This window comes from Pinus tabuliformis, chromosome 8 (genome assembly GCF_031772625.1).
Source record: "Pinus tabuliformis cultivar Carrire ecotype Pingquan chromosome 8, CPIR1, whole genome shotgun sequence".
NCBI classification, from domain to species: domain Eukaryota; kingdom Viridiplantae; phylum Streptophyta; class Pinopsida; order Pinales; family Pinaceae; genus Pinus; species Pinus tabuliformis.
The window spans coordinates 1,078,691,830-1,078,708,701 of NC_142294.1; positions in this window are offsets into that span (position 1 = coordinate 1,078,691,830).

Below are 16,872 nucleotides of genomic sequence, written 5' to 3' on the forward strand. Positions count from 1 at the left end.
TCTATCAAATACCACCTCTAGCACATCATAAATCTGGCATTACTCCATACTTAGGGTCATTAAAGGATTTGGGAGCAGGCTGCTATATTTTAGGAGAATGTTGGGAGACAAAAGCCGTGCAAACAGGGCATTTCCCTTAGTTAATTAATGAAGCCATCTTCATGACTAGAATCCAAGGCCAGCTCATTCAGTACGTTCTCCTTCAACCATCTCAACTCAAGCAGCAAAAGGACATGTGTCAAGAGCCAGAAAAGCATCAAGCATACGAGGAGAAAGGAATTAATATTTTATTTTGATTAGGATAGTGTGTAATTATAGTTTAGTATATTTGTAATTAATGCATTAGTGAGTAGCATGTAGGAATAATTAATAGCCACCTTCGAGGCTCCCCTCATGCTGGAGGAGGATGCTCGAGGTGTTTTAGTTTGCTTGCCTATATATGGGCCAAGGTTAGATGTAAAAGGGGTTGGATATTTTGGAGACTGTTTTGGCTTATATGTAAAGAGAGTTTTAGTAATACAGAAGACTGTTTTTCTTCTCAGGATTCACAATGGATCTTCTTGTTCAAATGTGTGATGGTATAGTTTCTTTAATGTTCTTTTACAGTTTGGTAAATGCATAATCACTCAGAACTCATGGATCATGCTCTGACTTCCTGTATGCCTTTGCAAACTGTGGTTTCATGTAAGTTATGTTTGAACATTTAGATGTAAAGTGCCCTGACTTCTATGAAAGATAGTGTTGTTGTTTACTGAGATATGAGTGACTCCATAAGCCCAATGGGAAGCAATTCTGTCCAGCCAGTACATTTTTCATGTGTCTTGTAAGAGTTAGCCATCTTGTTCAATATCAATAACCTATGAGAGAGCCCTCTCAGACTAAGGAGGCTAAGCCTTAGTTAAAAGCTTGGTCTGAAACAGTTACATGAGACCGTGCTTGGTTGCAGTCCCTAGTACTGGTTTTGTGATAACATTTTGGTGCGTCTGCCGGGAGCTTAAGATTGAATTTCTGAAGGTAGCAGGAGTTCAAATGATTTTCAAGGCTGCAAAACTACCTTGGCGACTCCATTGTTGAAGAATTCAAAGTTATATATTCATGGTGATTCCACTGGAGTTATGAAAGACCCAGAAGCTGCTCATCTTTGTTCAAGGTATGCATGCATTGATTTCTCAGGAATTCATGGTTTCCCAAATCATTTTCCCAAGGATGCATACTTTCTAAGGAATGGCCCAAAATTCAACGGTGAAGATTTAAGTTTAACCTTGAATCATATATCAGATTTTTGTGAATTTACACAGCTTCTTAGAGTTAAACATGAGGATGTTTGCATTATGTTATTCTATGATTCACCTCAAGGGAAATGCAAACAGTGGGTTGAATGTTTGCCTGCCGAATCCATTAAATCATTTCAAGACCTTTGGCTCATGTTCTTGGAGGAATGGACAGATAGAACAGAGGAGGTGGTAGACTTTCCCTCAGTGGAGGGTTTCAAACAATGGAATGATGATCACGGTAAAGAAGAAACAAATGAATCCTTTTCTTTGTCCTTATCTTCATATCTGAAATCTTTTGACTGCAAGTCAGAGGATAAAATGAAATTTTTTGAGGAAATTGCCAAAGATATTGAGAAAGAAATTGAAGGTTTAGAAGGACAGATTCAGGCATACAATTTTCATGATCATGATTATTATTCTCAAAAGTTTCCTGTGACAGAGCGCAAGGAGACTATGCTGCTTCCATTCTCTTTCATGATTGAGGAACTGAACACTGTGATTGAAGATCAGTTTGCACAGCTGGAAAGTTTCAAGGAAGGACAAGCTGATCATGTGTTTTGGGACCCTATAGCTGATTACATGGAAGAGTTTTACTCTCCAGTGTTTCTGTTTTCTTATGAAGATCAGAGACTATGTCAGTGGCAGCGGTCATTACATTATCACATTGGCTCTGAAATCCGATGCAGTCAAAGACATTTTCAGTGGCAGCTGTCATCTCACTATCACATTGGCGCTGAACTTTGGGACAGGCAAAGAAGTCAAATGTCAGATAAAGCAAATGACTGGCTGCATTGGAAATTTCATATTGATTGAGCTGAGGAAAGTTTGAATTGTTAGGGTAGGTAGGTAGATTGCAAATAAGCTCAAGGTTAATTGAGCATTTCTTTTCAGTAGATATAGCTCTTATTCTCCTACAGTCATGCTTGTCAAGAAAATTTCAGTTTGTCAAAATAGATAAGGCACTGGAGCTGCATGTTCTTAGTGCACCACAAGGGCACACTATCCCTAGTGGAGCCACTGTTATCATTGAAAATGCTGTAGCCAAAATTTTTTAGCCTGGCTTAAAGAGTGAGAATTTTCGCAGCGCAGCTCGTTTTAGTGATTTCGTAGCGTGCTACGAAAAGGGGAATTTGTCTGAATCCATAGCCAATCTTACACAGTTGTTATATTCATCAAAATCCATTATCAGTGACTGGCTTATGTTTGAGAGAGATGTTGCAAGTTTCCAGGGGTGTTATATTGGTGAAGAATGAGAACATGTTGCAAGATTATGTGCAGAAGCAGGGGATATTTAATGTGTGTTTAAATGGCTACAATCCACCTAAACCTTGTATACTGGTGGAGTCCTGGTGAGTAGTAGTCCTTGTATACCGGTGGAGTCCTGGTGAGTTTGAGATTTACAGAGATTCATGGTGTGGCAAATTCCTCAGATGGTTCATAGTGCATGCATTAAGCATCAAATTCTTTTACAAGTTCTTTTGGTTCACGGTATTATTTTAATGAAATACTTCAAGTTATTTACCATGTTATCATGATTCAACCTGAGGAGATGTCTACTGTGAGCCACAGTTCTTTATCAGAATTTGGTGTTCTGGGTTTTGAATTGGGTTATTCAATAGAGAATCCCAATTTATTGATCCTGTGGGAAGTTTAATTTGGTAATTTTGCAAATGGCGCCCAAGTCATTTTTGATCAACTCATAAGCAGTGGGAAATCGAAATGGCTTCGCCAATCTGGACTTGTTGTTTTGCTTCCTCATGGATATGATGGCCAGAGCATCCTTTGATTGTCATGTCTCCAAAGAATTTTCTTCGGCACAAAGACTGCAGATCAAATCTGTCTTTCGAGCAAACAATGGTTAATATGATGAATGTACCCGATTCCTGGCTTTATATGATGCACAAGTATCCAAGGTTTTAATATACAGGTTTGATGAATCATTCCGAAATATAAACTGGACATGATTCTCTTTTTGAATGATGATATCGTGGTACAGAAAGATTTGACTGCACTCTGGTCTGTCAACCTCCAAGGAAAAGTAGATGGTGCAGTTGAAACATGTAGCGAGAAGTTTTCATTGCTTTGACAAATATCTGAACTTTTCTAATCCTCACATAGCCCAGGAATTGATCCGAATACTTGTGGTTGGGCATATGGAATGAATGTTTACAACTTGAAAGAATGGAAGAAACGTGATATAACTGACATTTATCACAAGTAGCAAAGCATGAATGAGGACAGGGTATTGTGGAAGCTTGGAACACCGCCACCGGGTTTGATTACATTTTACAACTTGACCTTCCCTCTGAGTAGTTCCTGGCACATATTTCGCCTAGGATACAACCCAAGTGTCAAGTTTTCAGATATTGAGAATTCAGCTGTCTGTCACTATAATGAAAACATGAAGCCTTGGTTAGAGATAGCAATGAGCAAATAAAGGTCTTACCGGACAAGTAATAATATACGTGTTAATTATACGACACGTGGCCTCTACAACAGCGCGCCGGATTGTGGATTATGTTTGTGAAATTGCCGGGTGTTATAAATCATTCCCTTCATGCGCAAATGGAGGATTATTATAATTTCTGGTGCTCATTTAAAAGCCACGGTTCAAGAAAATCTTGCTTATACAGAAGCTTATAATAATCCAGAGATTTCGCACCGGGAGTAGCAGAGATTGTTATGGATAGGTTGGGGTTATCTCACACCCGTTTTTCTGCATATGGGAGTTTCAGATTTAGTGAGTTTGCAGTGGAATTGTAATGGTTGTGGTGCGTCTGCCGGGAGGGTTATTAGTTCATAAAACACGCTCATGAACTTTCGCAGCGTCTGCTAATAACCATAACTAATAACCCTCTGTTTTATGTTTTGTATCACAAGTCTGTAGTTTTGGTTGCATGACGAGTTGTTATATGCTGTGGTTCATGTAATCAATACTGAGCGCAATCATAGAGAACAATTTTGGAGAAAGGGTGTTGTGCTTCTGACTGTCTACAACATGCAAAAATGACTTTGTGAATGCAATCCAGATTAGCAGTGTTTCCTGTATCGTTATACCATGGCAGAGCTAGAAGACTTGTTTTGTGTGGAAGATGAAAATTTTGCTGAATGAGACAGCGTTTTGAAGGATAGAAGGGTTCGAAGCAGAAAGATGTCTGCAAAGCAGTCCACATGGTCTCAAGGAACACATCAAGTTAAGAAAGAGCTTGGTGGACTCTCAGTGGCACTTCTCTTCAAAATCCTGTGGGAGAGTTATGTTCTTTTGTTCGGTTCTTAGGGATCTATCTTTATTCCTATTACTTCTGAAAGAAATGCGCGCGGCCTCATTTAGAATGCTTCCATAATTCAAATGCTCTGTTCAGTTTTGGTTTATGGCTTTTCAAAAGAAAACACTCAAAGGATTTCCTTGTATGTCTCAGCTAACATTTACTGGTGAGACAGATATTCAGAGTTACTCAAATGTGTTGCAAATGATGATCTCCAAAAAGTATATGCGATTTAAGGACTGTGTCAAGATTGCCCAGGATCTAAATTTTACATTGGAGCAGGTTCTGAGGGTATCTCATGAGGAAAATAGGAAAGCTCAACTATTGCATAAAAAGGCGATAAAGCCTTATAATCTTGGGGATGGAATGCAAACAAGCATCAATAATCAACGGGTTAGTCCTTTGAAGAGAAAGAGTCTTTCTCAGGAGGACACTTCTAGATATGGTAATATGGAAGTTCAATTGAAAAAACCATCCGCTCAGAAGGATAGTTTTTGTGAAGGTGCTGGAAAAGATTTGGATTTCTATAAGAATAACCAAGCTGTGAGGGAAGAGCAAAATAATTACAAGAAACCTCATTGTGAGAGAAGCATGGTGAGAATTAGGAACGATCATATGGAGCTGCTATACAGACTTTTCCAAGGTTTTATATTTGAGGAATGCGTATTATTGATATTGTGAAAAGATTTCAGAAATTAAGTTTGGAGGCATTCATCAAGGTTGTTTGAGCCATTTAATTAGCAAGTTTTTTGTTTTTCTTGGGTCACAAATACTTTCAGGAAAACAGATAGCGCTAGTTATAATACTGCAGTGACAAGCACATCTAGTTGGGGCAGAGTGAAGACCAGAAATGTGAACAGAGGAATGATGGCATTGAATGGAGACAGCTATTGAAGCTTCAAGCATTCTGAATCTTTCAAACAGTAAACACTTTAGTGAATCTTATGGGAAAGATTTTGTCTTCATTACCAATAATTGGTATACATCTTTTCTTCCTGGTTAATCAAAGACAGCTAAATTTATTGATGGAGATTGTGTTTTCTTTTAATCACACAGCAGTTTCGTAGCGCGCTACGAAACTGCTGTAGGTGATAATTTAAAGTGCAGAGCAGCTAGTCTAACACGGTGAGCGGGAGTTGAGGAAGAGGAACAGCTGTCTATCAAAGACCACCTCTAGCACATCATAAATCTGGCATTACTCCATACTTAGGGTCATTAAAGGATTTGGGAGCAGGCTGCTATATTTTAGGAGAATGTTGGGAGACAAAAGCCGTGCAAACAGGGCATTTCCCTTAGTTAATTAATGAAGCCATCTTCATGACTAGAATCCAAGGCCAGCTCATTCAGTACGTTCTCCTTCAACCATCTCAACTCAAGCAGCAAAAGGACATGTGTCAAGAGCCAGAAAAGCATCAAGCATACGAGGAGAAAGGAATTAATATTTTATTTTGATTAGGATAGTGTGTAATTATAGTTCAGTATATTTGTAATTAATGCATTAGTGAGTAGCATGTAGGAATAATTAATAGCCACCTTCGAGGCTCCCCTCATGCTGGAGGAGGATGCTCGAGGTGTTTGAGTTTGCTTGCCTATATATGGGCCAAGGTTAGATGTAGAAGGGGTTGGATATTTTGGAGACTGTTTTGGCTTATATGTAAAGAGAGTTTTGGTAATACAGAAGACTGTTTTTCTTCTCAGGATTCACAATGGATCTTCTTTTTCAAATGTGTGATGGTATAGTTTCTTTAATGTTCTTTTACGGTTTGGTAAATGCATAATCACTCAGAACTCATGGATCATGCTCTGACTTCCTGTATGCCTTTGCAAACTGTGGTTTCATGTAAGTTATGTTTGAACATTTAGATGTAAAGTGCCCTGACTTCTATGAAAGATAGTGTTGTTGTTTACTGAGATATGAGTGACTCCATAAGCCCAATGGGAAGCAATTCTGTCCAGCCAGTACATTTTTCATGTGTCTTGTAAGAGTTAGCCATCTTGTTCAATATCAATAACCTATGAGAGAGCCCTCTCAGACTAAGGAGGCTAAGCCTTAGTTAAAAGCTTGGTCTGAAACAGTTACATGAGACCGTGCTTGGTTGCAGTCCCTAGTACTGGTTTTGTGATAACAATAGGTATGAAAACAAACAAGAAAAGGAAAGAATTAAAACAAAGAAAAACAAATTAAGAAAATCAAGAAAGAAAACACTACTCCTAATCCTAAGCTAAGAAGAGCATGGACCAACTCACGTGAAATATTATTTCCAATGCAACCACCGACGCATTGGTTGGCCATGTAGGAGATAACATGATTAACAAGAAATATATTCAAGAAAACCAACAAACAAGAAAGATAAAACAATGCAAACTAAATCGTTTGAAGCTTGAATTCATCCATAGAGAAGAAAAGATTGAAACCACATGAAAGGAACTATGCGGATGTATCATGGTGTCCTGTCACATTGTGCAAGCAATAAAAGCATGTACACACCTTTGAACTTGGCAAACGAGCAAACATGAAAAAAGAAGAAAACTTATGTTTCACAACAGTTCTTGTTACATATTACTCCTCCAATGCATGAGCAATAGGATCGTGTGATTCTGGTGGAGGATGAGAAATGGATTGATTTTCATTGTGAAAAAGAGAGTGATGAGGATCCTTGGGAGATTCAATAGATTTCTGATTGGAAGTGGAACTAACCTCAAGGATATGAGGACCTGAGATAACCATCAGCTCGGGTTGAAGTGCCTCGACAACTTGAGGAGTTTCCACTTCATGAGAAGATGGATCATCAAAGACCTTATAAAGATCAACAATAGATGAATCAGAATTGTGATCAAGTGAATGAGAGAAAAGATCATGACAACCATGACCCGAAAATTCAAGATGAACAACGAAATCCTCATGATCGGATGATTCATAGAGAGGGGGTGGAAAAAAATAAATAAATTTGACCATCTAAGTTTTTGGAAATGAATGATGAGAGATTGGGTGGATCCGGGAAGAAAGATTTTTCCTCTTTGCACTCAAATGAAAGGCTGACATCCCACGTGTTCTGTGAATGATCAAAAGTGGAAACATCCAGAGATGAATTTTCACAAGAGGAATCATAAATTGCAGAATCATGGAAGATGTTAGGATAAAGAGGATGAGGTGCAGGTAGATGGAGTTCGTCCTTCCCAGCAAATACTTGTTCATATTCCCACACGTACTCATAGAAAATGATAGTGCAGATTGGTTGTTCAACACCAACTCCATCCAAAACTTGATCCTCAAGAACGTCACATGTCCAATCTAGAATAGATGAACACAACACACAAAAATATGGAGGATCAAAGGAATCAAAGGGTGGAGGTTGAGCATAGGCACTTATTTATTTCATGATGGGGAAGATAAATCCAAACTTATTGAGAGTAGAAGAGGTTGTCACTTTAGAGAAGGATGTTTATATATACCTCTAACATACTTTTTAAGGTTTTCCCCCTCTCCTTACTCTACTTGATTGAGTTGACAAGGGTTAACCGCATATAGAAAACCAATTACAGTAGGTGGTACTAGTTAAAAGTGCAATCATCATTGTTTCACCATGATTCTCTCTGAAAGGAATGTATTTTTCATTAGGGTATCATCGACTAGAATAAATGAAAGATTCCTATAAAGATAGGGAATATACAAATAACCAATTTTTTATAGATGTAAAATTTCCTCTTAGATTTCACCCTGCTTGTGTCAAGAAGCCAAACATAGTTTCATGCGGACACTAAACTACATATGTTGAAAAAAGAAGAAAAAAGAAGAAGAACAACAAAGAAAAACAAATTAAGAAAATCAAGAAACAAAATAAGAAATGAAACACTACTCCTACTCCTACGCTAAGAAGAGCATGGACCAACTCATGTGAAAAGATACTTCCAATGCAACCACTGGAACATTGGTTGGCCCATGTAGGCGAAAACATGATTGACAAGAAAGATATTCAAGAAAACAAATGGACAACAAAGATAAAAGAATGAAAACCAAATCATTTGATGCTTGAATTCATCCACAGGAAATACAATATTGAAAGCACATGAAAGGCACTATGAAGATGTATCATGGTGTCATGTCACATTGCGCAAGGAAGAAAAGCATGTACACACCTTCGAACTTGGAAAATGAGAAAACATGAACACATAAGAAATATTTTGTTTCGCAACATTTTTGACTACATATGACGCCTCCAATGCATGAGCAATAGGATCGTGTGATTCTAGTGGAGGATGTCAATGTTGTGAAATGGATTGACTTTCATTGTGAACAAGAGAGTGATAAGGAGCCTGGGGAGATTCAACAGATTTCTAAAAGGAAGTGGAACTAACCTCAAGGCTACTATAACTTGACATTACCATCAGCTCGGGCTGAAGTGCCTCGACAACTTGAGAAGTTTCCACTTCATCAGAAGATGGATCATCAAAGACTAGTGGCTTAGAAAGATCAACAATAGATGAATAAGAACCGTGATTGACTGAATGAGTGAAAACATCATGAAAGACATGATTAGAAAATTCAAGATGAAAAATGACATCTTCATGATCTGATGAGTCATAGAGAGGGGGTAATGAAAAACAAGAAATTTCACACTCTGAGTTTTCGAAAATGAAAGATGAGTGATCGGGTGGATCTAGGAAGAAATATTTGTCCTCTCTGCACTCAAATGAAAGATTGATATCCCACGTGTTATGTGAATGATCAGAAGTGTAAATATCCATAGCTGAATTTTCACAAGAGGAATAAAAAATGGAAGAATTTTGAAATATGTCAGGATAAAGCTGATGAGGTGCGGATGGAAGGAGGTCATTCTTCACTGCAAATTCTTGTTCATATTCCGACATGTACTCATAAAAAATGATAGCACGGGTTGGTTGTTCAACACCAACTCCATCTAAAACTTGATCCTCGTGAACATCACATTTGGAGTCCAGAACGGATGAACAAGACAAACCAAAATATGGAGGATCAAAGGAATTGAAGGACAGGGGCTGACCAGATGAGACCATGTGACAACCATCAGGCTTACAGTCCAAATCTACATAGAAATCCTGAGTAGGTGGGGTAGGAGGAGATAGTAACAGTTCAATAATTGGATTCACAACTTCTCCCACATAGACCTACAGAGTTAGAGTTGATTGATGAGAAGGGGACAAGGGGACACTTGGGATAGTAACCTTGTCTGTCTCAGATGTAGAAGCTCTAGCACCAAGGTATGTTGGGATAGAGTTGGAAGTTTCTAACTTGTGTCGATTCTCAGAGATGTGAACAAGATATTGAAATCTTCCCTCCAAAAATTTCTAGTCAACTTCATCTATAGGAAATTCAAAACAGTAATGAAGAAATAAATCATAAAGGTGCTCAACAGATTCATCAGGTGCTTTGTGCAATTTTAAATTTTTTTGATGATGTGCTTTACAGTCATAGAAACCAAAAGCACAAAATAATTATCTAAGCATGTGATCGAAAGAGTGTGTAGAGGTTGCGAGAAATGTGTGACACCATTTTTTTGCATGCCCTTCAAACATGAAAGTGAACAACCCACAGGAAATGTCATCTGAGGGGATGTCATGCTTGTCACAAATGCTAGCAAAGAATATTGTGTGCCTAAACAGGGGTGTTCCATTATCACCACTGAATTTGTATTTCGACAAGTCACCTATAACTTCCACCTATGCATTGAAATCAGTAGCATGAGAGAAACATGTCAAGGTTGTGATTTGGACATAATTCATTAAAGATGTATAGAAATTCAAAACAGACTTCAAGAACTCAGCTTGTCATATGGTCCTCCTTCTAGTGCCAGAAATGTTGATGTTACTGGACCCACCAACATTCACAAGATCTCCTTGGTAAGAAGTCCCAACTAGACCTCAGATCGTTCTGAGTAGGAGTCCTAGTAGTGGGTGGTAATGTAATGCCTTGAATTTGGTAGCGCGCAAAGATGAGTATGATAAATTTGGCTTGAAGCAAGTGTGCGACCTTGCATTGAGTCAGGTGAGATGCATGGAGGTTCTAACACACGAAGGGAAAAAGGAAGTGTTCCCCTCAGAAGCCAGTAGTAGTACATTGATTGAAAGGAACACATGAGTGAAATGCCATCACAAGCTAAAATGCGAAATAGTCCACAAATTAAATAGACGTGTTAATCTAACAACACACATTCAATCAAATTCATACAATTTCATACAATTTCATACAAAGTAGTTCATAAGAAAATGTGTAAGTTAAACAGCATACATTGCTAAAGCAACCAGAATAGTCCAACTACAATAAGAACATATGCATGAAAGCATGTTAGCTATGTTATTATTAATATAAGTGAAATTTCCATCCATACATACACCGTTGATGGCCACTAGCCTCAATAGTGGAACATTACAATCAGGAACACCTGATCCTCCAAAGAAGTATACTTTCTCTACACTATGGGGAAGTCAAGGGTCATCACAATACTCCCAAGCCATTTCTAAGCCTAAGCCTAGCCAAAATCTTGGCTCCCAAAATCTTGGTCTATGAGTTATGAGGTTCTATTTATAAAAAAGGGTGGGATGACCCTTGACATTCCCCTTTGAGACTCTTTGACTACCCTCATGACTCTTCAACTCCTTTAAAAATAACTCATTACACAACATGATGACCTTTCACATTCCACTACTGACACTTGGAATTTCACTTACAACATATTGACAAATAATATTACATTTTCCACCTGCACCCATGTGAGACAAAATAACCTATAGACAACCTAAAAAGACAAAACACTATGACTACGAATTTTGGGAAAAGACCAACTCAGTCATGTACTCATGCCAATCTTGGTACTATGTGATGATGTCCCCAAACTACTTGTTGGTGTCTTTTAGATAGCAGACTCTTTCCTCCATATCATCTCGGTATATGGTCTTAGAACCTGTATCCAACTTGTCTTGAACCATGTGTAGTATGGTGTTGACCATGACGGGCCCAACAATGTACTTCTGCATGTTATGTGCGTTGAGCTCCAAGTCATCCCTTGTGGCCTCTTGCCTTATCTACTCCATGTACCTGTCAATCTCTAGCTAGACTTGTTTCTTTTGTTGAGCCTCGGTGAGGGAATCGATTGAAGGGATCCTCTGCATTCTCACCATGACATCCAAACTCTTGTACAACCATGCATATGAGGTTTGTATGTCAGTGACGAATGGGGTGAGCTTCTCATAGTTTTGGATCAACATCCAAACCTTTACTTTCTCCAGCTCTGCCTGAGGCTTCATCATCTTTGTAAAGTGAAGTGGGGCCCCTTTAAACCGCATTGTCCACTCATGCACATGGGTGATGGCAGCATGTAGATTCTTGAGAGTTTGAACAAACTCTTTGCTCCACTGCTATAAGCCATGTACATGATAAACTGCTTTATTTATGGTGATGAATCTCTCATAGATCTTCTGCATGGTAGTCTCAAGTGTTGATACTTCATTAAGTATTTCTTTCCTCATCATTGCCATTATGGAAACTATGCTCTGCTCTCTGAGTTGTTCTGCCTCTTGCCTGGCTGTCTACAATTTATTTTCCATTTTTTCATTCTCAGCCAACAAGAACTTAACATTCAATCTCGTTGCTCCTGCATAGGCTAAGTTGGAATTGGCAATTGTAGATGGATGCTTTCTAACATCTAACACTATGACCCTTTCCTTCATGAATGTAAGTGATGCTTGATCATCCAGAAAGTGTTTCCTCTGCACCCATACAATCTTCTTCTGCAACTCATCAAATGAAAGATTGTACATATCCATAACTGAATAATCATCGAGGAGAAAAACCTCTCCTTTCTCGCTTAAGAATGGTTCTGACACTAGAGGTGGTGGAGACTAAGAGGTGACTTCGGGTGCTCTCAGCATGAGGTCAGTGTCTTAATTATGTGGCTCATTCCACAACTCCATGTCTGTCACTTCAATCAATTACTCAATATGCTAAGAAAGATCCTAATCCTACATCTGTTCACCCTTTTCTTCAGCTATTAGTTGTTCTAACTCTTCAACCTCTATGGGCACTATTTTCTCTGTCATCACACCTTGCCATTTTTCTTCCACCTATTTTTACTTCTCTTCTGTTTCTCTTCTTCCCATCTACTTATCTTCCTTCAACTTCTTCTTTGTTTCATACCAAATTCTTTTTGCTTCCTCCAACCTTTAATTTTCTTTCTTCCTTCGATCTATCCTCTTTATTCACTTCTCCCTCTTTGCCTCCACTACCAAAGCTTCTTTCTCAGTGATGGGAGCTACTCTCATCTTCTAGATTTGCTTTGCCTCTAGGTTCTTGAAAATATTTCTCTTTCCCTTGTCCTACGATGGGTTATTGTTTATTTTTTTTATTGTTGTTTCTTCCTACGTTGTTGCTGCCTGTAGAGCATCCTTTCATGTTGTGGTTGTACTGACCAGCTCATGGAGCTTGGAGTCATTGTAATAGTGTCTCCAAGGGTCCTCCTTGTGCTAGTGAAATGTACTGTGGATCCATTGATAGTACACCTTCACACAATGGTTCATGCAAATACCATGGGGATCATATGGATTAAAGTCCCTGGTGCCTAACTCGAACTTCAATATCTCCTTAGCTTTTATATCTGCATCTTTCAAGCTGTTAATTTTGTATAACCCGATACACATAGGAAGAGCGGGTCATGGTGCCTTCTTCTTCCTGTTGAGTCCTACTCATAACCCTATGGAGAGGTGATATGAGACCTCTTGCATGACCAGCTTATCTGTGGCATACCTTGGTAAAACATGCAGAGGATTCTCTCCACCAAACACTCTGATGAAGGTGCCACTGGGTGAGGCATACCAATCTATAATGTTAAGTATTCCCTCCATTGCTTATTGGGACATGAAAGGTGGATCCTACTCAAAGATCAGCTTGTACAACAGGATGATGAAATGGCTAGTCAGCCTTTTCATTACTCCTCGGTAGATATAATTAGAAATCAAATTACAATAAATATTGATGATAATCTATTTTAGCATCCATGTACAGCTTATGCTAAGAAACTGTTGTTGGGCATAGATTGCATCTCATAAGTATGTAGACATTTAGAATCTTTCTTGATCATCCTTGGGCAGATTTTGGGCGTTAGTCACATGGAATTTCAATTAATAAGATAAAAATTCCTACCAGTTGAATGGCCTTCAATCACTCACCAACTGGTCCAACACAACTACCCAACCTTTAGGAAAGGTCTTAGTGCTTTCTTGACCATATATTCAACATCCAAAGATGATCAATAACTAGTAGACCTTCTTGAGTGACTTGGTATTATAAAAATGATTGGGTGTTTTTTTAAACTTTGACAGATCTTTCACATATTTCTTAACTATATATCTCGTGTTCACTTGGCTGTGGGTGGCATAGAGAAGTGTTTCCATGCACCTCACCGATTGAGGTAAATGATACACCTGATGATATTTCTCCACCCTAAAGGTGGTAATCTCTATCTCGCTAGCACTGCTCAATGATATAGTCTCTAGATCTATGTGTGAGAGAATCCAACTGATAATATCCACACATGGGAAGGCGGGGTGCCTCCATGCAACCTTGTATAATCCTAACCTTTGGATACTAATATAAACCTTCAAGTCCTCTAAGTCTTCCTTGAAGTACTCTGCAAAAGTATCCTTGATCTACTGCCATGTCAACTTAATGACATTTCAATGAACAATAGAGTGTCTACATAAAATGGAAAGTTAAATGACACCTACTCAACTGCTTCCCCATTACTACTCTCAATAGTTTCCTTTGATGTAGCTCTCTTAGAGGGCATGTTAACTGTAACTGCTAGAGAGATGCTAAAAAATGGTTGTGCCTAGAGATAAAGAGGACACTCATGGCATGTAAATGTTAGCTTGAAACAAAAAGAAACATCAAGATCATATCAAGCAACAAATTGGGCTAATGTTCAGAGGGAGTGTGCAATTCTAGCTCACAAGGTGAGTGTCTCCCTGCTAGAACTAAAAATTATGTAGTCCCAACAGTCAGTGTGAGAGGCTTTCTAAATGGAACTACGCAATGCACAGTTCAGTTTGGTAACTAGCCAGAAGAGACTATGCATTCCGTAGTCTCAGTGGCCAAGATTGGGAGACTGGCTTCTAGAACTACGTAGTGCATAGTTGGAGCCAGGCTTGGGTAGCCTCTACAGAGTTCTAGGAGCCAAGGCAGAGACCTTGATCTCCTAGAATGTGCAGTGCTTTGAATGGAAAAAAAGATTCGGGCAAGGGAAGCCCAGATCTACCCAATGGGAGTGTGAAATCGAGCAAATTTGAAGGATGGCGTGATGATGAGTGAATATATTACTGAGTGATGATGCATGCAAGTTAAACAAGTGCAGGAATCAATCAAACTGAAGGAAAATGAAGTAAGTGGAGAGAGTCGCCGCAATAAAGACCGTTAGTGCAAAAATTGGGTAATGCATGTGACACTTGGGAAAGGCAATGAAAAACTTAAAACAACAAGCAAGTTAAAATGCCAGCATTCGTTCAAAAAAATAAGTGAAACAACACTATCGCAAGATAAATAAGCAAAAGAGATAGAAAAAGAAGCAAAAGACTAGAAAAGCAAGACTTACCCGGAAAAGCGACGATGATCGCACTGAAGGTTCCTTGAACTCAACCAAAATGCTAGAGCTCCAAGATAGAATGTGAAAATTATCTTTGGAAGCACCAATTAAATAGTTTTGGCCGATTTAAGGAAAGAGTGACACTTGGCGATAGTGATCTGAAAATGGAATGTACTTGTTTAAGGGTGCAAGGTATCCATTTCCCATAATTTCAAATGTGAGTTATACACTCCAAGTGACCTCTGAAAATGTGAAAACTTCTTATTTCTTATACAGAGATAGACTGTAGGGGCATTCACCGGACATGTCACCTCTAAAGAGAGGATGAGTTCCAGAGGCTACCTGGCCCTCTACAGGCTCTGCCTAAAGAAATAACGAAGTAAACACGTAGAAGTCTTTGACATACACATACTTGAAGATTGATGTCTTGTACTTTCTACAGCTGAATAGGTGATTATGTGTGTATGCAAGTTATGTATATTTGTTGTTTAACACTTTATATCAATTTTTTTTAGCATATCATCTTCAGCAAATAAAGACATCAAAATGATAAAGCAGTTCACCCCTTCTGGGCTACATCTGCTGGACCAAGCCTCTCAAACTAGGCTTGTCCTCTTGTATTAAAAATGATACAAAGGCTAATACAAGAATATGAGTGTCTCGAAAGACAGATATAACTATAAATACAGAATCAGAAGATAGGAATTAGCTAAACATGCTCTTTCCCAAGCACTAAATAGTGAAATTGTACCTTATATAGTACTTTCCCAATTGGCCCTATTGGCTCTTTAAACTTGCATGAAGAATTTTGAGGTGAAGATGACCTCAATTGGTTCTGAAACCTCTACCATTATACTCAAAAGGTTGAAAATAGAAGACATAGGCTTTTTAATCACCAAAAATGGATGAACATAGCCCCCAAATAGCTCAAGCATTGAAATGGCCCTAGTGGCCCTGAAAGCTTCCCTGAAGCTAAACAGTGAGAAGAATGCCTCAAAAGGAAAAATGAGCTGTAGAAATGGATTCAAAATGCTGAAAAACTTCAGGAATGACCTTTGTTCCACATTCACTGGCTGCACAATTACCAATGTAGCTCCCAAACTGATTTGGCCATGGTGGCTCCTGGAACTTCCACGAAGCAAAATCACCTTCAAACGACCTCATATGGCTATGAAACCTATTCCAATGGCTTCAGAAGGTCAAAGAGACCAAAAATCAAAAATAAAATCGTCCAAAAAGGACTTTCCTAGCCAAAGTTATGGCTCCTTAAAGTTTCTCGAGTCTGCCCTTGAAAAACTCCAGTTAAAACTGGCTAACTGCTAGATAACCCCGCTAAATTTGGCAATTCCGCCATTTTTGGAGAGTTCTGCCATATCCTCCGCCAAATCCTGACCTGACCACCGGATTTAACTGTTTGGTGTTAAAGCGCATGTGAATGCATTTATAACACTGGCAGTCTTTCTCGGATTGTGCGCCCAAAATTGTGGTTGACGGTCAGTCTAACCATTGTTTAACCCGGACTTTGGGGAATGTGACCACGTTTCAAAGGGCGGTGACCATTTTTTATGGCGGTTGGCGGTTATGGTAAGGCCCACGGTTCCGGGGCTACAGACATATGTGATGGGGGCTAGCCCCCTTTAATCCCCGCCCAAATCAACTTTAAAAGTCAAATGAATTTCATTCCGCTTCACTAACAAGACCTACACATGTAGCGCGTTGGTA